Below are 23,551 nucleotides of genomic sequence, written 5' to 3'. Positions count from 1 at the left end.
ACAACACAGTAACACTGGACTGGACTTATACAGCAGCACTGGACATATGGCAGCAGAGGACACAACCACTGTGACTGGACTGATGCAGCACAAGACACCACCACTGGACTGATGCAGCACAACACAGTACCACTGGACTGGACTTATACAGCAGCACTGGACATATGGCAGCAGAGGACACCACCAATGTGACTGGACTGAAGCAGCACAAGACACTACCACTTTACTGATGCAGGACAACACAGCACCACTGCACTGGACTTATACAGCTACACTGGACATATGGCAGCAAATGACACCACCACTGTGACTGGACTGATGCAGTATAAGACACTAAACTGGACTGAGCAGCACAAGACAGCACTGGAATCACTACCACACTTTCCCTCCTGCATAGACACTTAGGGCGGAGACACGTCCTCTCGCTATACTCTCCAATTGTGGAGTGAAAATGGTGGCGAGATGTGGCTACTTATATGGAATCCAAAACCCCGTGAGAATCCAACAGCAGGATGATGACGTTTTGCCTCATTCTGGTTTCCGAGTCAGGCGGGAAAACCCGAGCCGGGCTTGGATCCGGGCTCGGGTAGTGAAGTTCGGGGGGGTTCAGTTCTCAGAGAACCGAACCCGCTCATCTCTAAATATTATACATTTAAAGCAATAGTTGCCTACTCTCCCGGAATATCTGAGAGACTGGGAGAGATGAAATTCAGCTCTCACACAGGGAGTGGGTCAGACTCCTGTATCTGACCATCTCCCAGAGAAGTGGGCAGTGCTCCATTGAACAGGGGTATGGGGGAGGGGACTGCTGATGATGTGCAATTGCGGCGCCGGTCAATTTTGTGCTCTAGGCAAGATTTAAAGGGTGCCTCCAATTACCATGTCCAGGAGCTTACTGCCCAACACCCTGGTGGTATATGATGGTAATAAGTAAAAGGTTTCACACTCAGGGCCATCTTAACAGCATGGCAATCTCTGGGCAAAGCAATGCTCTGGGACCCCTGCCCACTTATTTATGGGAATAAATTAAAAACAAAATCATAACTTACCCCTCCTGCGGTTCTGCACTGTCTCTCTACATGCTTCCATACAGTTAATGGCTTCCGGCATTTTGATTGGTGGATGGCTCAAGTCATCCACCAATCAGCAAGCTGACAGCCATTCACTGTCTGGATGCCAACTGAAAAGCAGGTAGAGAATGCTGCCTGACTGCACTGATTGTGTGTACTAATCAAAGTGGCTGGGCAGCATTCTCTTCCTGCCTCCCAAGGAGCTCCACAGGTAACAGCGAGGGGATTCGATGCCCTCCGTCCTTGCATGAAGGTCTCTAAAATTGGCAGGTACTAGGCATCTGCCCAGTGGGCCTATACATTAAGATGGCCATGATCTCTCTGCACATTTTAAATTTGCCCCACCTGCAATGCAACATTTTTTTTCACCAATGAGCAACATTAATTTCTTCTAATGACTTTGCTTCCAATCAGCCCCTAAATAATTAAATGTTTGCATTACATAAAATTTGTGTTTAAACATACAATTAACAATCATGTAGATGACAGCCATTGTCTGCTGGCATACTCTTCCATAACTATTTGAGCTTTAACTGGCAACGTGTTAGAGTTACAACTGTTTATCCACTTGACTGGCACTACTGTATGTGATGCGACTGTGATGTTATAAGCCAGGTCGCATCACAGACGGCCGTCGGGTCCCACTGTGTCCCCCCACGGCTGCCATCAGAAATTGTGGGTCCGGGACTGACAATATAGGCAGGCCAATAAAGTAATGTTCCTTGCCCCATAATAAGCCACCACAGTAATTCCCCTGTCTCCATACTATGCACCCACATTTATGCCCCTGTCACCATATTATGCCCACATGGTAAAAATGCCTTACGCCACAGTACCTGCTCTCGGGGGTTCTGCTCATTGTCAGGGGTTTTGCTCGTTGTCAGAGGTATTGTTCATTGTCAGGGAACCCACGCCCAGCCACTGCCACCATGGGTCTGCGATCCCGGCAGGGGCCACTGTCCCTCCCAAAATGGCCACCGCTTCCCTTAGCATTTACTATCTCCTCTGAGGCAGCGGCTATTTTGGGGGGAACAATTTCAATACTTAAAGCAGGGGCCCTCTCAGAAGCGGGCAGCGGTGGCAGTGGGAGGCATGGGCCCACCACTCTCTGTCAGAGTGGCCGGGAACGGTACAGTTGTGACCCCAACACCCCCTTGATGGCGGCCCTATGTCCTCCCTTTGTATGGAGGAAATCCATTCTGCAAAAGTGCAGAATGGACCTCCTCCTGCTGCAGCAGCCCCATGTAAGTAATGTTGTGGTCCGTGACCACCAACATCACTTCCGAAATTCCACTCCAAAATGCCTTGCGAGCGGCATTCTGGGGTGCATGCACCAAAACTAAACATGCTGGCAAGGGATATAATCAGGACTAGGGATTTTTTATGTTGCCGCATAAATAGTTTTATATTAATAATATAAAAATATATATATATAGTGACACATGGGAAGGGGGTACTTAACTGGGGCCTATTAATACTTGGGGTGAGGGTGGGGGTTCTGCCAGGGGACCTGGTACCACCAGGGGATATGTGGGGGGATGACATTTCAGGGGATCTTATGCCATTTTTTACTTTTAATACATTTTAAACTTTAGTAAGTAAAAAAAAAAATAGACAATTTCTGAAAGGCTTTGGGGGGAAAATGTGTCAGTTAAGTGGTTAATTGTTGCATTTTTCTTAAGGGGCCCCACAGATAAGTAATTCCCAAATAGTAATTCACTGATTCTGTCGTTTGTTTTCCACCCCAATTTAAGGATTCTCCGATTCACCAATTTGCGCTCATACATTGCAGATATTTTACAGTTATTTGCAGATCAGTTTCATCCAAACATCAGATCTGCAAATAATCAAAGTGCCCATTTTAATAGTAAAATACTAGTAATGGTCAGCAAATCGGCTGATCGTTAACATACAAATCCAACATGTTGGAAAACCTGATTTACCAAATCCAATCACATTTTGGCCTGAATCAGCGATTGGTAAACATTATACATTGATTTTGTTTTACACAATTATCTGCAAAATGCAGAACTGCCCCCAAATGATTGCTGATGTATAGGCCACATAAGCCTCATTACCTGTCATGTTTCACTGTGCTACAAATAACCTAATTTTGCCTAAAAAAGGAAATTTGCTGCTTTAAATCTAAAGGCTACATCACCGATGTCAGTTTCTCACAGGCTACTGTATTACATTTGGGCCTTTGCCTTATCACTAATTAGCCCAGGTATTACATACTGTAAGTGAGAGCCGCTGTTCAAGTCTATCATGGGAACACAATAGACTTGTACAAACAGTGCTTACAAATGATTAAAACAGAGAACAAATGTTAACTTGACTTTTTATTTTTGAAACCTTGATGAAAAGATAGTCAATCTCCTGTGATAGTTATTATACTGCATTATATTTTAAAGCAGCATACACTTTCTATGATACAGAGAAGAACTGCATCAATATTGCATTTAAGAAACACAGCTGCCAAATGCCAACTAATCTACACCACCACATGCTGTAACATATACTAATATGCCCAACGTCCTAGTTATAGCCCTATTGTTCCATGCTATGCACCAGGGTTGGACTGGCCCACAGGGGTACAGGGGAAACCCCCGGTAGGTCCCACTGCCTGGGGGGGAAGGGAGGGGGGGGGGCACCTCCTCTTCTAGGGATCAGGTTCCAGGTGTGCACTTGAACTATATATATTACTTTATATTGCACAGGACTATGGTTTATTTTCTACAGTGCATTGTAATTATTAAACTGGTACATTATCATGCATGCACTACCAATATTTAGTATATATATATATATATATATATACTAGGTGCTTCATCGCGCCCTATGGGCACTCTTCACACCGTCGCAAGGGGCTACGCCCCTTTAACCCTTGCATGCCTATATGGGGTTCAATATTTGTATTATATGGAGTATTACCTGCATTCCTTTGTTAGTGGTTAAATATTGCACAATGAAAGGGTGTGCGATGGTAAAGGAGGCGCAGCCCCTTGCGACGGCGTGAACAGCACCTGCAGGGCACGATGTACAGAATGAGCGGGTGCGGGGGGACTGCGGATGGGGGAGGGTGTCTGTAGATGCTGCAGGTGGAGGGGGGGCAGATGTGGGGGGGCCCGGATGGGGAAGGGTTGGGAGGTGCTGCGGGTGGGGGAGAGACAGAAGAGTGGGGGCTGTAGATGGGGGAGGGGTCCGGAGGCACTGCAGGTGGGGGAGGGGCAGGGCTGCCACGGGGGAGGGGCAGGTGCAGGGATGTTGCGGATGGGTGAAGGGTTCCGGAGGTGCTGTGGGATGGGAAGGGGCGGGGGTGCCGGGGGTGGGGTAGGGGGTCCGGAGGCACCGCGGTGGGGGAGAGGCAGGTGCGGGTGGTGCGGCAGACGGGGAAGGGGGTCCGGAGGCGCTGCAGGTGGTGGAGGGGCAGGTGCGGAGGTGCCGTGGGTGGGTGAGGTAGGGGACCGCGAATGGAGGAGGATGTTTGCAGATGCTGTGGGTGGAGGGGGGCAGGTGTGGGGGGAGACATATATGGGGAGTGGATGGTGGAGGGGGTCTGGAGGTGCTGTGGGTGGTGGAGGGGTGAGGGAGTGGGAGCCACTGGTGGTGTAGGGGGTCTGGAGGCACAGCGTGTGGGGGAGTGGTGGAGTGTTGCATGTGGTGGAGGGGAAGGTGCGGAGGTGTGGTGCATTGGGGAGGGGTCTGGAGGCGCTGCAGGTACTGTACCTGCCAAAAAGGTAGTTGGAGGGTATGTAGTAACCGGGTCAGGACAGGGGTATAGGGTCAGATCAGGGTGACGGGGCCAGGACAGGGGTGACGGGGCCAGGACAGGGGTGACAGGAAAAGGACAGGGGTGACGGGGCCAGGACAGAAATGACAGGGACAGGATAGGGGTGACAGGGCCAGGGTAGGGACGGCAGGATAAGGATAAGGGTGACAGGGCAAGCACAGGGGTGACAGGGCCAGGATAAGGGTGACAGGGCCAGGATAAGGGTGAAAGGGCCAGGATAAGGGTGAAAGGGCCAAGATAAGGGTGACAGGGCAAGGCCAGGGGTGACAGGGACATGACAGAACACAGGGCATGGGAGAGATTGGTATTAGGGACAGAACAGTGGTGACAGACAGATGTGTCTTACCGGAGTCACTGCTGCTGGCTGCTGCTGTTCCACTCCAACCTGTTGGGATCTGCTGCTGGTGGAGACTTGGCATGGTTGACTCTCTCAGGCTGGAGTCCTGCTTCCTCTGCCCGTCCGCATCCCTCCCCCGCTTCTCAGTCACACACCGCGGACCTCGCGCGGCTGCCGGGCACTGTGGTAAGGGGAGACTGGGAGTGACTGGTTAGCCCCCAGGAGACGCTGCGGCTGGAGGGAGGAGGGAGTCGGAGCCTGCAAGCAGCGTGGACTTCTGCAGCGCTGCCCGCCGGCTAAAGTGTGTGAAGGAGCTGGGCGCACCTCACTGCGTGCGGCAGCGCTGCAGCTAGCGGTGGGGTTGCCGGGGCTGGAGATAATAGAGGCAGTACGGAACCTGCACAGCGGCAGGTGCCCCACAAAACTGAAGCTAAGAAGCGTGGAGTGTGCCAGAAAGTGACGCTCTTCCGCATCAGAGAGACCCTGCTGAGTCTGCTGATGTGGGGGGTCAGGCACACAGTGAGCCGGTGCCCGTCTGTCTGTACGGCATACCCTCTCACACACCCCCATACCTCCCAACTGTCCCGATTTTCGCGGAACAGTCCAATTTTTTGGGTCTGTCCCACCCGCGGGCCGCAGTGTCCCGTGGTGGTGGTGGTGGGGGGGGGGGGGCAGTTGGGAAGCTCCTGTACTTGCTGTTCTGCTTAGCATGCGCACAGCGTCTATTTAGTGGAGACAGAGGGAGAGGGGGCATCAGGGGGTACGGATTAAGGGTGGGCCCAGGGGGTACGTACCCCCGGGCCTCACAGTTTTAGGGGGGCCCCCAGCTGGAGTAGCTCTGTCCCAACTCTGAAGCTCCCCCGTCCTGCCAGTAACAGCAGCAGCATTGTCCTACAGTCAGCACACGCTGCTGCGTGTAGGCAGGTCTGTGGTGTCCCTGCTTTCTTCTGCCTGTGCGGGTGTGTAGGGGGGAGTGACCACCCCCTCTAGATTTACCCCTAGCTGAGGGGCCAAAATCCCATTTTTAAAAAAAAAACGGAATTTGCATGAGGGGGCGTGGCCACGAGGGCCACAATTAGGCCACGCCCCCAAACCCACAGCAGGCACAGCAATGAGATAGGGTTCCTGTCTCAAGTGCCCTGGGCCCCCCGGACTCATAATCCGCCGCTGGGGGCATGCCAGCTGCTCACAGAGCGCTGGGCATGCCCCCTCACTGACGAAAACAGGGCGTGGCTCGCGATCGCGGGTCCACCCGCGAAGCCACGCCCCCTTTCATGTTGGACATGCCCCCTTTTTGCTGTGCATGTGTCCCTCCTGCCTGAAGAAAGTTGGGAGGTATGCACCCCTGCTTGTGCCATGCCCATACCCTCTGCTCCTGCTCCAAGTCTCCTATAGATTTGCCCAGATCTTTGACTCATTTGACTAACTCCACCCAGTGTTTTGACTCCGCCCAGCATTAGCAAATGAAACACAAAGTCACAGATCTGGGCTATTATATAGGAGATATATATATATATATATATATATAGAAAACAGCTGTTACCCGGCACTCCACTAAAGGGATATGGAGATTACTTGCTGCGGTGCCCTCCGTAGGTTAGTAGCACTAACCCCATGTAGTATGCAAAGTTCGGCGGCACTCCAGCAGACTTTCAATGCGTTTTAAAATGTCATAATTTTATTGATCCAACGGCGTTTCGGGGATATACCCCGTCGTCAGGGACAGTACATCACACATAGACAATTCAAATACAACACTTATATAGCAAGACAATCCTAACTACAATTGATTGATCATACTCACCTGTCCCACGCCGCTGACCGCCCGCTACCCACTACCGGCATAGTGGGAGCTTCTGGATGACGTAATCAAACGGTGCCGGACAGGCGGACCGACGTCATGACGTTGGTTGTCATGGTGATGTAGTCTAACAAAACAATACAAAAAATTATTTGCTTGAGTATGTATATTGATACATTTCCTCAATATAAAAAGAAAAAAGAAAAAAGAAGAAGTGATCACCAACACCAGACTACAAACTAAATGTTAAAATACATATCACATGTAAATTCAGATATAACGTGTACATAAACGGATCTTAATGCACATATTCAATAATAAATATCCCATATCAAAACATACATTGTATGCCTAAATTCTTGTTCAACCCACTTGGTGCTATAGTATTTAACTTAAATATCCATTTGGTCTCTAACTGTAAAAGGGTTCTCCCCCTATTACCACCTCTATGTGAGGCAGGGACATGATCAATCAACATAGCTCTGATGCTTGTCTGACTATGTCGAGCTGTCAGCCAGTGGCAAGCCACCGGCTGGTCGCTGATACCCTTTTCCAATGCCTGTTTAATCGCACTACGATGTCCGGCCATCCGGTCCCGGAATTGCCTTTAAATTTTACCTATATATGCAAGTCCGCAAGGACACTTTAGCATATATATGACATATGTAGTGGTGCAGGTGAGGCGATGATTGATCTTAAATTGTCTGCCCGTGGAGGGATGATGGAACAAAGGACACGTGCAATACACTTATGACTGGACCAATGTATGTTTTGATATGGGATATTTATTATTGAATATGTGCATTAAGATCCGTTTATGTACACGTTATATCTGAATTTACATGTGATATGTATTTTAACATTTAGTTTGTAGTCTGGTGTTGGTGATCACTTCTTTTTTCTTTTTATATTGAGGAAATGTATCAATATACATACTCAAGCAAATAATTTTTTGTATTGTTTTGTTAGACTACATCACCTGTCCGGCGCTGTTTGATTACGTCATCCAGAAGCTCCCACTATGCCGGTAGTGGGTAGCGGGCGGTCAGCGGCGTGGGACAGGTGAGTATGATCAATCAATTGTAGTTAGGATTGTCTTGCTATATAAGTGTTGTATTTGAATTGGTATGTGTGATGTACTGTCCCTGACGACGGGGTATATCCCCGAAACGCCGTTGGATCAATAAAATTATGACATTTTAAAACGCATTGAAAGTCTGCTGGAGTGCCGCCGAACTTTGCATACTATATATATATATATATATACAGTGGTCGAAGTGGAAATTCTGAAGTGGGGTATGGAAAAGTTAAGGATGCAAAAGGGTGTGTGCCCACTGAAAAGGGGGCATGTCCAGTGCAGTAGAACCCCTTATACTATCTAGTACTGGTGCCCCTTTCACCTTATAGCACACAGTACGAGCCGAAATTCACATTATAGCACACGGTACGAGCCGAAATTCACATTATAGCACACGGTACGAGCCGAAATTCACATTATAGCACATGGTACAAGCCGGAATTCACATTATAGCACATGGTACGAGCCGAAATTCACATTATAGCACATGGTACGAGCCAAAATTCACATTATAGCACACTAAATAAGCTGAAATTCACATTATAGCACACTGAATAAGCCGAAATTCACATTATAGCACACTGAATGAGCTGAAATTCACATTATAGCCATGGTATGATCCACAATTCAGGGACAGGGACAGCCAGAGTGACAGCAGGGACAGCCAGAGTGACAGCAGGGAGAGAGTGACAGCGGGGACAGGGAGAGAGAGAGTGACAGCAGGAACAGGGACAGGGAGAGTAACGACAGGGAGAGAGAGTGACAGCAGGTAGAGAGAGAGTGACAGCAGGGAGAGAGAGAGTGACAGCAGGGACAGGGAGAGTAACAACAGGGAGAGAGTGACAGCAGGGAAGCAGGGGAACATTACCTGACTGTGGTTGGAGGAGGCACCCATTGGCAGCAGCGGTGATAAGGAGGTCTTTGGTGCGGTGAGGTCCCTCTGACCGCCATTTGTTGCAGGCGGTAGTGAGTGGCTGGCGGCTGTGAGCGGGTGAGTGTCGGCGGGCAGCTGTCGGCGGTGAACGGCTGGCGGTGAGTGGCTGTGAGCTAGTCCAGCACTCTACACAGCCTCCGAGCAGGGACGGGAGCACCATGTGCAGCAGGATGGCTACTTCCCTAGCCTCCTGCTGCGCACTCTTTCATTTAAAACCCCCCCCAAAACTTCTGGGTCAGTGGAAGAAGTGGTGGTATGCCATACCCTCGTGTACCGCCCCACTTCGACCACTATGTGTGTGTGTGTGTGTGTGTGTGTGTGTGTGTGTGTATATATATATATATATATTTATCTATATATACATCCTCTCCTAAGAATTGCCACACCCCTAAACATAGCCCCTATCACTGTGTTCCAATGGGGGCCCTTCATGTCTCAGTCCGACACTGCTGTGCGATCTTAGGGTTACTCAGAAGTTCGCTTATCAACCGATGGCTGTCTGATGGTTGCGCCTTTGTGCACAAGCAGCAGATCTCAGACCACTCCAGTGGGCATTTTAATGCAAGTCCCAGCGGCTGCGACATTGCATACTTTTGCAGAGCCCTGCATATGGAATTTGCATCCATCTCTTCATCATGCCCTTTGACTCTTCCCCCTTTTCTGCAAAGGCAAATAAAATAAGAATTTACTTACCGATAATTCTATTTCTCATAGTCCGTAGTGGATGCTGGGAACTCCGTAAGGACCATGGGAATAGCGGCTCCGCAGGAGACTGGGCACAAATAGAAAGCTTTAGTACTACCTGGTGTGCACTGGCTCCTCCCCCCATGACCCTCCTCCAAGCCTCAGTTAGGATACTGTGCCCGGACGAGCGTACACAATAAGGAAGGATTTTGAATCCCGGGTAAGACTCATACCAGCCACACCAATCACACCGTATAACTTGTGATCTGAACCCAGTTAACAGTATGATAAACAGAGGAGCCTCTAGAAAAGATGGCTCACTACAACAATAACCCGATTTTTTTGTAACAATAACTATGTACAAGTATTGCAGACAATCCGCACTTGGGATGGGCGCCCAGCATCCACTACGGACTATGAGAAATAGAATTATCGGTAAGTAAATTCTTATTTTCTCTGACGTCCTAGTGGATGCTGGGAACTCCGTAAGGACCATGGGGATTATACCAAAGCTCCCAAACGGGCGGGAGAGTGCGGATGACTCTGCAGCACCGAATGAGAGAACTCCAGGTCCTCCTCAGCCAGGGTATCTAATTTGTAGAATTTAGCAAACGTGTTTGCCCCTGACCAAGTAGCTGCTCGGCAAAGTTGTAAAGCCGAGACCCCTCAGGCGGCCGCCCAAGATGAGCCCACTTTCCGTGTGGAATGGGCTTTTACAGATTTTGGCTGTGGCAGGCCTGCCACAGAATGTGCAAGTTGAATTGTACTACAAATCCAACGAGCAATAGTCTGCTTAGAAGCAGGAGCACCCAGCTTGTTGGGTGCATACAGGATAAACAGCGAGTCAGATTTTCTGACTCCAGCCGTCCTGGAAACGTATATTTTCAGGGCCCTGACTACGTCCAGCAACTTGGAGTCCTCCAAGTCCCTAGTAGCCGCAGGTACCACAATAGGTTGGTTCACATGAAAAACTGCTACCACCTTAGGAAGGAATTGGGAACGAGTCCTCAATTCCGCCTTATCCATATAAAATACAGATAAGAGCTTTTGACAAAGCCGCCAATTCTGATACACGCCTGGCCGACGCCAAGGCCCACAGCATGAACACTTTCCACGTGAGGTATTATAGCTCCACGGATTTAAGTGGCTCAACTCAATGCGACTTCAGGAAATCCAACACTACGTTGAGATCCCACGGTGCCACTGGAGGCACAAACGGGGGCTGACTATGCAGCACTCCCTTAACAAAAATCTGAACTTCAGGCAGTGAAGCCAGTTCTATTTTGGAAAAAATTCGATAGAGCCGAAATCAGGACCTTAATGGAACCCTATTTTAGGCCCATAGTCACCTCTGACTTGTAGGAAGTGCAGAAATTAACCTAGCTGAAATTCCTCCTTTGGGGCCGTACTGGCCTCACAGCACGCAACATATTTCCGCCATATGCGGTGATAATGGTTTGCGTTCACTTCTTTCCCCGCTTTAAATAGCGTAGGGATAACTTCCTCCGGAATGCCTTTTTCCTTCAGGATCCGTCGTTCAACCGCCATGCCGTCAAATGCAGCCGCGGTAAGTCTTGGAACAGACAGGGCCCCTGCTGCAGCAGGTCCTGTCTGAGCTGCAGAGGCCATGGGTCCTCTGAGATCATTTCTTGGAGTTCTGGGTACCAAGCTCTTCTTGGCCCCCCGGAACAATGAGTATAGTTCTTATTCCTCTCCTTCTTATTATTCTCATTACCCTGGGTATGAGAGGCAGAGAAGGGAACACATACACCGACTGGTACACCCACGGTGTTACCAGAGCGTCCACAGCTATCGCCTGAGGGTCCCTTGACCTGGCGCAATATATTTGTAGCTTTTTGTTGAGGCGGGACGCCCTCCTGTCCACCTGTGGCCTTTCCCCACGGTGTACAATCATTTGGAAAACTTCTGGATGAAGTCCCCACTCTCCCGGGTGGAGGTTATATCTGCTGAGAAAGTCTGCTTCTCAGTTGTCCACTCCAGGAATGAACACTGCTGACAGTGCTAACACATGCTTTTCCGCTCATCGGCGAATCCTTGTGGCTTCTGTCATCGCCATCCTGCTTCTTGTGCCGCCCTGTCGGTTTACATGAGCGACCGCCGTGATGTTGTCTGACTGGATCAGCACCGGCCGGTGTTGAAGCAGGGGTCTAGCCTGACTTATGGCATTGTAAATGGCCCATAGTTCCAGAACATTTATGTGTAGGGAAGTCTCCTGACTTTTCCATAGGCCTTGGAAGTTTCTTCCCTGTGTGACTGCCCCTTCTGCAGTCACCACCACAGCGATACCCTTGCCCTTGGAGACAGGGTTATCCGCCGATGCATCTAAGGATGCGACCCGGACCACTTGTCCAACAGATCCCTTGCATGGGAATTGACGAATGGAAATTCTTCGTAAGAAGCTACCATCTTTTCCAAGGCTCGCGTGCATTGATGCACCGATACCTGTATTTGTATTAGGAGGTCTCCGTCTAGAGACGCCAACTCCTTGGACTTCTCCTCCGGGAGAAACCCATTTTAACCTGTTCTGTGTGCAGAACCATATCCAGGAACAGTAGACGCGTCGTAGGAACCAGCTGCGACTTTGGAATATTCAGAATCCAGCCGTGCTGTTGTAGCACTTCCCGAGATAGTGCTATTCCGACGAACAACTGCTCCCTGGACCTCGCCTTTATAAGGAGATCGTCCAAGTACGGAATAAGTACTTCGGCCATTACCTTGGTAAATACCCTCAGTGCCGGGGACAGACCAACGGCAACGTCTGGAATTGGTAATGACAATCCTGTACCACAATTTTGAGGTACACCTGGTGAAGAGGGTAAATAGGGACATGCAGGTAAGTATCCTTGATGTCCAGTGATACCCTGAAATTTTCCAGGTTTGCAATAATCACCCTGAGCGATTCCATTTTGAACTTGAACCTTCGTATATAAGTGTTCAAGGATTTTAATTTTAGAATGGGTCTCACCGAACCGTCTGGTTTCGGTACCACAACATTTTGGAATAGTAACCCCGGCCTTGTTGAAGGAGGGGTACCTTGATTTCACCTGCTGGAAGTACAGCTTGTGAATTTTCGCCAGTACTACCTTTCCGAGGGCAGCAGGCAAGGCTGATGTGAAGGCAACGGCGAGGGGGAGTCGTCTCGAACTCCAGCCTGTATCCCTGTGATACTACTTGCAGAACCTAGGGATCCACCTGTGGGCAAGCCCACTGGTCCCTGCAGTTCCCGAGACGCGCCCCCACCACACCTGTCTCCACCTGTGGAGCCCCAGCGTCATGCGGTGGACTCAGAGGAAGCGAGGGAAGAGATTTGATCCTGGGAACTGGCTGACTGGTGCAGCTTTTTCCTTCTTCCCTTGTCTCTGTGTAGAAAGGAAGCGCCTTTGACCCGCTTGCTTTTCTGAAGCCGAAAGGACTGTACCTGAAAATACGGTGCTTTCTTAGGCTTTTGTGAGGAAACCTGAGGTAAAAAATTTTCTTCCCAGCTGTTGCTGTGGATACGAGGTCCCAGAGACCATCCCCAAACAATTCCTCACCCTTATAAGGCAGAATCTCCATGTGCCTTTTAATGCAGCATCACCTGTCCACTGTCAGGTTTCTAATACCCTCCTGGCAGAATGGACATTGCATTAATTTTGGATGCCAGCCGGCAAATATCCCTCTGTGCATCCTTTATATATATGACAACGTCTTAAATATGCTCAATGTTAGCAAAACATTATCCCTGTCTTAGCTATTATCAGACCACGTTGCAGCAGCACTATTTATGCTGAGGTAATAGCAGGCTTCAGTGTATAACCTGAGTGTGTAATTACAGACTTCAGGATCGCCTGCTGCTTTTTATCAGCAGGTTCCTTCAAGGTGGCCGTATCCTAAGACGGCAGTGCCACCTTTTGACAAACGTGTGAGCGCCTTATCCACCCCAAGGGATATCTCCCAACGTGACCTATCCTCTGGCGGGAAAGGGTACGCCATCGGTAACTTTTTAGAAATCACCAGTTTCTTATCGGGGGAAACCACGCTTCTTTACACACTTCATTCATTCATCTGATGGGGGAACAAAACACTGGCTGCTTTTTCTCCACAAAAATAAAACCCTTTTTATGTGGTACTTGGGTTCATGTCAGAAAATGCGTAACACATTTTTAATTGCCGAAATCATGTAACGGATGTTCCTAGTGGATTGTGTATATGTCTCAACCTCGTCGACACTGGAGTCAGACTCCGTGTCGACATCTGTGTCTGCCATCTGAGGTAACGGGCGTTGTTTGAGCCCTTGATGGCCTTTGAGACGCCTGGGCAGGCGCGGACTGAGCAGCCGGCTGTCCCACAGCTGTTACGTCATCCAGCCTTTTATGTAAGGAGTTGACACTGTCGGTTAATATCTTCCACCTATCCATCCACTCTGGTGTCGGCCCCACAGGGGGCGACATCCCATTTATCGGCCTCCGCTCCGCCTCCACGTATCCAACATGTCGACACAGCCGTACCGACACACAGCACACACACCGGGAATGCTCTGATAGAGGACAGGACCCCACTAGCCCTTTGGGGAGACAGAGGGAGAGTATACCAGCACACACCAGAGCGCTATATATATATACAGGGATAACCTTATATAAGTGTTTTTCCCTTTATAGCTGCTGTATTGTTATACTGCGCCTAATTAGTGCCCCCCTCTCTTTTTTAACCCCTTTCTGTAGTGTAGTAACTGCAGGGGAGAGCCAGGGAGCTTCCCTCCAACGGAGCTGTGAGAGAAAATGGCGCCTGTGTGCTGAGGAGATAGGCTCCGCCCCCTTCTCGGCGGCCTTTCTCCCGCTATTTGTGAAAATCTGGCAGGGGTTAAAATTCATCCATATAGCCCAGGAGCTATATGTGATGTATTTTTAGCCAGCCAAGGTGTTTCTATTGCTGCTCAGGGCACCCCCCCCTAGCGCCCTGCACCCTCAGTGACCGGAGTGTGAAGTGTGCTGAGAAGCAATGGCGCACAGCTACAGTGCTGTGCGCTACCTTGTGGAAGACAGGATGTCTTCTGCCGCCGATTTTGCCGGACTCTTCTTGCTTCTGGCTCTGTAAGGGGGCCGGCGGCGCGGCTCTGGGACCGAGCTCCAAGTCTGGGCCTGTGAGCGGTCCCTCTGGAGCTAATGGTGTCCAGTAGCCAAGAAGCCCAATCCACTCTGCACGCAGGTGAGTTCGCTTCTTCTCCCCTTAGTCCCTCGATGCAGTGAGCCTGTTGCCAGCAGGTCTCACTGAAAATAAAAAACCTAAACTAAAACTTTCACTAAGAAGCTCAGGAGAGCCCCTAGTGTGCACCCTTCTCGTTCGGGCACAAAAATCTAACTGAGGCTTGGAGGAGGGTCATGGGGGGAGGAGCCAGTGCACACCAGGTAGTACTAAAGCTTTCTATTTGTGCCCAGTCTCCTGCGGAGCCGCTATTCCCATGGTCCTTACGGAGTTCCCAGCATCCACTAGGACGTCAGAGAAAGAGGAATTTGCCAGTTCTTTAATACAGAACAAACAGTGCTAAAGGAAAAACAGCGGCAAGGAGATACCCTCAGGGCTCTGGGGAGAGGACAGACCTTTTTGATTTTACAGTTAATCATAGTGGAGCTACATATGTGTATGGTCGCTGCCATTTTCCTAATTTTCACGCATTATTTTTAACAACAAAGTTATTTTGTCAGGATGAAAGGAACTAAATAAAACAGAATACATTTATAATAACTCAGATCTCGTAAGTGTTGTGTACAGCCATGTTGCGACTTTGAAAACATCACTGTTTATCTGCTACAGAACATCAATGAATTTCAGATATTATGTCTGAAGGGAATTTAGTAAGCAATCCATCATTTATGAGTTGAGAGCAGTTATATTTATTATTCCCAAGGAAAATAAATTTAAATTATGAATCTTGTGCATTGTGTGGATATTAAAAGAGCTGAATGCTGAAAAGTGATCTCTCTTTTTTGTTTTTGTTTTGCTTTTTTAAGTTTTTAATATTCGGTCTCTTTATTATCCACTTAGTAATAAGTAGTATAAAGGGTTTAGGGAGCACATTTGTCAAGGTATTATCATAAAATCTCCTGGAGAGGCTGCAAAGCTTTTTGTCAGTCACATAGACATACACACACAGCTATATAGATCGGACACTGCCAGCAAATAGATCAACAAGATTTTATTAACGTCAGTATTTTGTTACCAGCTATGAGTGGGCACAGGGACAAAGGATCATAGCACTTTAAAGTGGCCCAGCTCCAGTTCCACATACCCCTAAACCTAGCCCTTGGTATTATCAAAAAACGGAGATACCCCCTATCCAACAAGCCTGGATCCATCCATCTGCGCTGCCACAATTGGGCAGAACTAGAACTGGCACTGCATTTGTAATAATTTACTGTCACCAGCTAGGAACCAACATAGTCTCAGTCTCCCTCTAGCCAGGAGCTACCACAGTGTCTGTACCCCAGAGGACTGAGGGAGGCGGAACTCACTATTCTAGCACGGCCCACTCGCCATATCTATTGGTGTCACTAGACTGCCTGTACACAAGTGCTGAGGCCTGGTAAGGTGGGTCGGCAGATGTTCCGCCTCGTTCTGGTCCACTTTAACCCCTGGTCTGTACCTCTCTAGCCAGGAAGTAGCATCATGACTGTATCCATCAAGCCAGGAACTACTTTAGTCTCTGTATCCCTCTAGCCAGGAATTACCCAGGTGTCTGTATCCCTCTAGCCTTATAGGGGCATATTTATAATTACTAATGGGCCTGTCACACATGCAGCAATGCTTATTTTTCTATGCTTTAAGTAATGTGCCCATTCTTTATTAGGGACCCGATGGGGCTGCCTAGTATTTAGCAAACAGTTTTCAACGATTGCCCACAGGAACCAACACGTTCCTGAAGCCCTGCTTCTTACTTCAGGAAGGGTCCAGGGTAGCAAAGAGAAATCGGGTAAGTACGGTAAGTATCCAAAGCCGCAACTTGCCCCCAATGATCTGTCTCCCTCTAGCCAATAGCCTCCATAGTGCAAATTTCCATCTAGCCAGGAACCCCCATAGTGTCTGTATGCCTTTAGCGAGGAACCGTATTGTCTTTGTCCATGAACATTTTGTATGTCCACCAATGGCTGCTTAGTTACAATTGTCATTTTGCTACCGTAAGGTCATTTGTACATGGTTATCTTTACCTGCTTTCTAATGTTATTGCACAGTATGTTATCTGTTTTGTATCATATATGCTTTAATGTACAACACTGCATAACACGTTGAAGCATTATAAACATCAGTTACCAGTAAAGAAAAAATAACAATAAAGCAATCCTACATAGCTTTTTTTTTTTTTGCTTTAGATAGCAAGTTAAGTACCATTTAAGCATGCATTTAATTCTTGGCTGCACTTCTACAGGGATACGTACTAATTGCCTGCGGACGGGATCCCGGCTGTCATGATCCCGACAGAGGGATCCTGTCCGCCAGAATGTCGGCAGTGGGGCGAGTGCTAGAAAGCCCTTTGTCATGGACACCCACAGAAGGAGAATAGCCTGTCTCGCTGGTATTCCAGAGGCAGCATTTCACCCCATCGGTATTGTCAGGATCCCGACTGGCGGTATTGTAACCGCTTCCCCTTCTGCAAATCACTACCATATTTCCGGGGCAGAAAAATACACTATGACTGCCATTCACACTAACAGCCTCAAAACTCAGCATGCTATATGATGGCAGAGGGGAAGAAGGTTGGGGGAATTTATAGAGCACAGAACAGATTGAGCTAAGCTGTGGTGTACCAACAGGGCCGGTGCAAGGTCTCCCTGCACCCTAGGCAAAGCTTCAGCCTGGCGCCCTCTAACTTGCAAACAAAAACCAACCACCACCTCTAAGAGGGGAGATGCAGGTGGCCACTAGGTGGGCTGGGGTTAACTGCATCATTATACATATACAGAGAAAAGTGAAAAACCTTATTGTAAACAAAGTCACAACATTTTGTGACTTTGTTCACAATATACTTACACTTTCAAATCTTGAGTGGTGAGCATTCTTTCTGCCTATATATACACGCTAGCTGGCATGTTAAGGATTGTATAGGACACCGAGGCCAATTTCAGATTTTTGCTAAGTACCGAGATATGCATCTGCATATCGTGTCTGGTGGCAATATTTAATTATATGTGTATACATACATACATACATACATACACACACACACACACACACACACACACATACATATAGTTGTATGCTCCTTATTGTGTTCCATTCCCCCATCTGTAAGTTCATGACTAACCCCCTTCTCCTCTATATGTACTGAATTGTGCCCTAGTTCCTGTGTTTTCCCTATTATGCTGTTTACAAGTGCAAACCACTTATCGGGCTGTAAGATCTGTACTGTCTGTGGTCCTGAAGAAACCCCCACGAGTTACTTACCTAAAAGTTGTTTCCTTGTTTTCCCTGGTAATTGGTTCATCTTACAGACAGCAGCAGCATTACAGTGACACTGCTGGGTGCAGACATGTAGTCAGGTGCTGCTTGCTGTTGGAGAGCCGGGATCCAGTGGCCTGTCTAGGTGCATCAGGGATATGAGGAGTGACTGTGGGGGCACCCTCGGGAGCCATAGTTACATTCGACTCCTGTGTGCCCTCACATAACTTGATGTTACATGTGTCAGCACAGATGAAGCGCCGAGACACTATGTGGTACAGCCTGATAGCGGCGGCTGCACCTGACTAGACCTGCCGCAGCAGCCATCTCAGTGTAAAAGGAGGAGGCCGCATACAGAGATATCCTTCAGTTTTTTGTTAGATAAATTCAGTGGCTCCTCCAGAGGATGGCGCCCCTAGGCAGTCGCCTAAAGCTGCCTAATGGAAGAGCCGGCCCTGTGTACCAAAGTTTCTCTGATCACTACATCCTATGCCATGTGACTGTAGTATCCATGAGAGCTGCATGACACTGTACAAACCCTGCAGGATTGTTTTATTATATTTAGCAGCTCGAAAAAAAGAAAAGAAAAAATAAGATTTTAAACCTACCGGTAAATCTTTTTCTCGTAGTCCGTAGAGGATGCTGGGACTCCGTAAGGACCATGGGGGATAGACGGGCTCCGCAGGAGACATGGGCACTTTAAGAAAGACTTTGACTCTGGGTGTGCACTGGCTCCTCCCTCTATGCCCCTCCTCCAGACCTCAGTTAGAGAAACTGTGCCCAGAGGAGACGGACAGTACAAGGAAAGGATTTTTGTAATCCAAGGGCAAGATTCATACCAGCCACACCAATCACACCGTATAACTTGTGATATACAATCTAGTTAACAGTATGAAGAACAACATATCATCGGCGCAAAACCGATGAAACTATAACATAACCCTTATGTAAGCAATAACTATATACAAGTCTTGCAGAAGTAGTCCGCACTTGTGACGGGCGCCCAGCATCCTCTACGGACTACGAGAAAAAGATTTACCGGTAGGTTTAAAATCTTATTTTCTCTAACGTCCTAGAGGATGCTGGGACTCCGTAAGGACCATGGGGATTATACCAAAGCTCCCAAACGGGCGGGAGAGTGCGGATGACTCTGCAGCACCGACTGAGCAAACAGGAGGTCCTCCTCAGCCAGGGTATCAAACTTATAGAACTTTGCAAAGGTGTTTGACCCCGACCAAGTAGCAGCTCGGCACAGCTGTAGTGCCGAGACCCCTCGGGCAGCCGCCCAAGACGAGCCCACTTTCCTAGTGGAATGGGCCTTAACCGATTTCGGTAACGGCAATCCTGCCGTAGAATGCGCCTGCTGAATCGTGTTACAGATCCAGCGAGCAATAGTCTGCTTTGAAGCAGGGCCGGCAACCTTGTTGGCTGCATACAGGACAAACAGTGCTTCTGTTTTTCTGATCCTAGCCGTTCTGGCCACGTAAATTTTCAAAGCCCTGACCACATCAAGGGACTCGGAATCATCCAAGTCACGTGTCGCCACAGGCACGACAATAGGTTGGTTCATATGAAAGGATGAGACCACCTTGGGTAGGAATTGAGGACGGGTCCGCAACTCCGCTCTGTCCATATAGAAAACCAGATAGAGACTTTTATGTGATAAAGCCGCCTATTCCGAAACTCGCTTAGCCGAAGCCAAGGCTAACAACATGACCACCTTCCAAGTGAGATATTTCAACTCCACTGTTTTAAGTGGTTCAAACCAATGTGACTTAAGGAAACTTAACACCACGTTAAGGTCCCAAGGCGCCACCGGAGGTACAAAAGGAGGCTGAATATGCAGTACTCCTTTCACAAAAGTCTGTACTTCAGGTAAAGAGGCCAATTCTTTTTGAAAGAAAATGGATAAGGCCGAAATCTGAACCTTAATGGAGCCTAATTTTAGGCCCAAATTCACTCCAGTTTGTAGGAAGTGAAGAAAACGGCCTAGATGGAATTCTTCCATAGGAGCATTCCTGGCCTCACACCAAGAAACATATTTTCGCCATATTCGGTGATAATGTTTAGACGTCACGTCCTTCCTAGCCTTTATTAGCGTAGGAATGACCTCATCCGAAATACCTTTTTCCGCTAGGATCCGGCGTTCAACCGCCATGCCATCAAACGCAGCCGCGGTAAGTCTTGGAACAGACAGGGACCTTGTTGTAACAGGTCCTGCCTTAGAGGAAGAGGCCATGGATCTTCTGTGAGCATTTCTTGCAGATCCGGATACCAGGTCCTTCGTGGCCAATCTGGAACAATGAGAATTGTTCTCACTCCTCTTTTTCTTATTATCCTCAACACCTTGGGTATGAGAGGAAGAGGAGGAAACACATATACCGACTGGAACACCCACGGTGTCACTAGGGCGTCCACAGCTACCGCCTGAGGGTCTCTTGACCTGGCGCAATACCTTTGTAGCTTTTTGTTGAGACGGGATGCCATCATGTCTATTTGGGGTAGTCCCCACCGACTTGCAATCTGCGCGAAGACTTCCTGATGAAGTCCCCACTCTCCCGGATGCAGATCGTGTCTGCTGAGGAAGTCTGCTTCCCAGTTGTCCACTCCCGGAATGAACACTGATGACAGAGCGCTTACATGATTCTCCGCCCAGCGAAGAATTCTAGTGGCTTCCACCATTGCCACTCTGCTCCTTGTGCCGCCTTGGCGGTTTACATGAGCTACTGCGGTGATGTTGTCTGACTGGATCAGAACTGGTCGATTGCGAAGTAAGATCTCCGCGTGACGTAGGGCGTTGTATATGGCCCTTAGTTCCAGGATGTTGATGTGAAGACAAGTCTCTTGACTTGACCAAAGTCCTTGGAAATTTCTTCCCTGTGTGACTGCTCCCCAACCTCGGAGGCTCGCATCCGTGGTCACCAGGATCCAGTCCTGAATGCCGAACCTGCGGCCCTCTAGAAGGTGAGCACTGTTTAGCCACCACAGGAGAGATACTCTGGCCCTGGGGGACAGGGTGATCCGCTGATGCAATTGCAGATGCGACCCGGACCATTTGTCCAATAGGTCCCATTGGAAGGTCCTTGCATGGAATCTGCCGTATGGAATGGCTTCGTATGTTGCCACCATCTTTCCCAGAACTTGAGTGCAAATGATGTACTGACACTTGTTTTGGTTTCAACAGGTTCCTGACTAGAGTCATGAGTTCCTGCGCTTTTTCCATCAGAAGAAAAACCCTTTTCTGGTCTGTGTCCAGAATCATGCCCAAGAAGGGCAGAAGAGTTGTAGGATTCAGCTGCGACTTTGGAATATTGAGAATCCAGCCGTGTCGCTGTAACACATTCAGTGAAAGTGATACGCTGTTCAGCAACTTCTCCCGTGATCTCGCTTTTATGAGGAGATCGTCCAAGTACGGGATAATCGTGACACCCTGCTTGCGTAGGAGCACCATCATTTCCGCCATTACCTTGGTGAAAATTCTCAGGGCCGTGGAAAGCCCAAACGGCAACGTCTGAAATTGGTAATGACAATCCTGTACCGCAAATCTTAGGTACGCCTGATGAGGAGGATATATGGGGACATGCAGGTATGCATCCTTTATGTCCAGAGATACCAAAAAATCTCCCCTTTCTAGGCAGGCGATGACCGCCCTGAGCGATTCCATCTTCAACTTGAACCGTTTTAAGTAAAAGTTCAGGGATTTTAAATTTAAAATGGGTCTGACCGAACTGTCCGGTTTTGGAACCACAAACAGAGTTGAGTAGTATTCCTGCCCTCTTTGAAGCAGGGGAACCTCTACCACCACTTGTTGAAGACACAATTTGAGAATCGCATGTAACACTATCTCCCTTTCCAGGGGTTGTTTCGGTAGGGCCGATTTGAAAAACCGGCGAGGAGGCACTTCTTCGAATTCCAGCTTGTAACCCTGGGAAACTATTTCTATTGCCCATGGATCCACCTGTGAGTGGACCCAGACGTGGCTGAACAGTTGAAGACGTGCCCCCACAGGAGCTGACTCCCTCAGGGGAGCCCCAGCGTCATGCGGTGGATTTTGCAGAGGCCAGGGAGGACTTCTGTTCCTGGGAACTAGCTGTGTTATGCAGCTTTTTCCCTCTGCCCTTACCTCTGGCAAGAAAGGACGATCCACGTGCTCTCTTGCTTTTATTGGAACGAAAGGACTGCATTTGATAATGAGGCGCTTTCTTAGATTGTGAGGGAATATATGGCAAAAAATTTGATTTACCTGCCGTAGCCGTGGAGACGAGGTCCGAGAGTCCCTCTCCAAACAATTCCTCACCCTTGTAAGGCAACAGCTCCATATGTCTCTTGGAGTCGGCATCACCAGTCCACTGTCGGGTCCATAAGACACGCCTAGCAGAAATAGACATAGCGTTTATCCTGGAACCCAGTAAACTAATGTCTCTTTGAGCATCCCTCATATACAAGACCGCATCTTTTATATGCCCTAGGGTCAATAAAATGGTATCCTTATCAAGAGTCTCAATATCCATTGATAAGGAATCTGTCCATGCTGCTACAGCACTACAAACCCAGGCCGACGCAATAGCCGGTCTGAGTAACGTACCAGAATGTGTGTAAATGGACTTCAGGGTAACCTCCTGCTTGCAGTCAGCAGGATCCTTGAGGGTAGCCGTATCTTGGGATGGAAGCGCTATCTTTTTTGATAAGCGCGTCAAGGCCTTGTCCACCCTAGGGGAGGATTCCCACCGTATCCTGTCCTGCGACGGGAAAGGATACGCTGTTAGGATCCTTTTGGGAATCTGCAGTTTTTTGTCTGGAGTTTCCCACGCGTTTTCACATACTTCGTTCAGCTCATGTGAGGAGGGAAAGGAGACCTCAGGTTTCTTTCCTTTATACATGTGTACCCTCGTGTCAGGGACAGGGGGTTCCTCAGTGATATGCAACACATCTTTTATTGCGATAATCATATATCGAATACCTTTAGCCACCTTTGGCTGTAATTTTGTATTATCGTAATCGACACTGGAGTCTGAATCCGTGTCGGTATCTGTGTCAACTATTTGGGATAGTGGGCACTTCTGAGACCCCGAAGGTCCCGGCGACATAGGGACAGGCATGGGTTGACTCCCTGACTGTGCCCCAGCTTCGGCTTTGTCTAGCCTTTTGTGCAATAAATTAACATTTGCACTTAAAACATTCCACATATCCATCCAGTCCGGCGTCGGCACCGCCGACGGAGACCTAACATTCATAAACTCCCCCTCCTCCTTAGGTGAGCCCTCAACCTCAGACATGTCGACACACACGTACCGACACAGCACACATACACAGGGAAGCTCTTTTCTGAAGACAGGTTCCCCACCAGGCCCTTTGGAGAGACAGAGAGAGAGAGTATGCCAGCACACACCCCAGCGCTATATGACCCAGGAATAACACAGTAAA

The 23,551-nt window shown here is 48.6% G+C and overlaps 1 protein-coding gene across 2 annotated transcripts in view; it reads right to left on the bottom strand.

Annotated features, from left to right (window-relative positions):
* The window catches only part of LOC135057860 (fas-binding factor 1 homolog), a 156,602-nt gene that overhangs the window by 98,535 nt on the left and 34,516 nt on the right, over window positions 1-23,551 (bottom strand). The gene's annotated exons all lie outside the window — the stretch shown is intronic.

The sequence above is a fragment of the Pseudophryne corroboree genome, chromosome 3 (assembly GCF_028390025.1).
Source record: "Pseudophryne corroboree isolate aPseCor3 chromosome 3, aPseCor3.hap2, whole genome shotgun sequence".
NCBI lineage: Eukaryota > Metazoa > Chordata > Amphibia > Anura > Myobatrachidae > Pseudophryne > Pseudophryne corroboree.
Note: the sequence above shows the minus strand (reverse complement) of the source record. Positions and strands in the feature narration are given on the sequence as shown.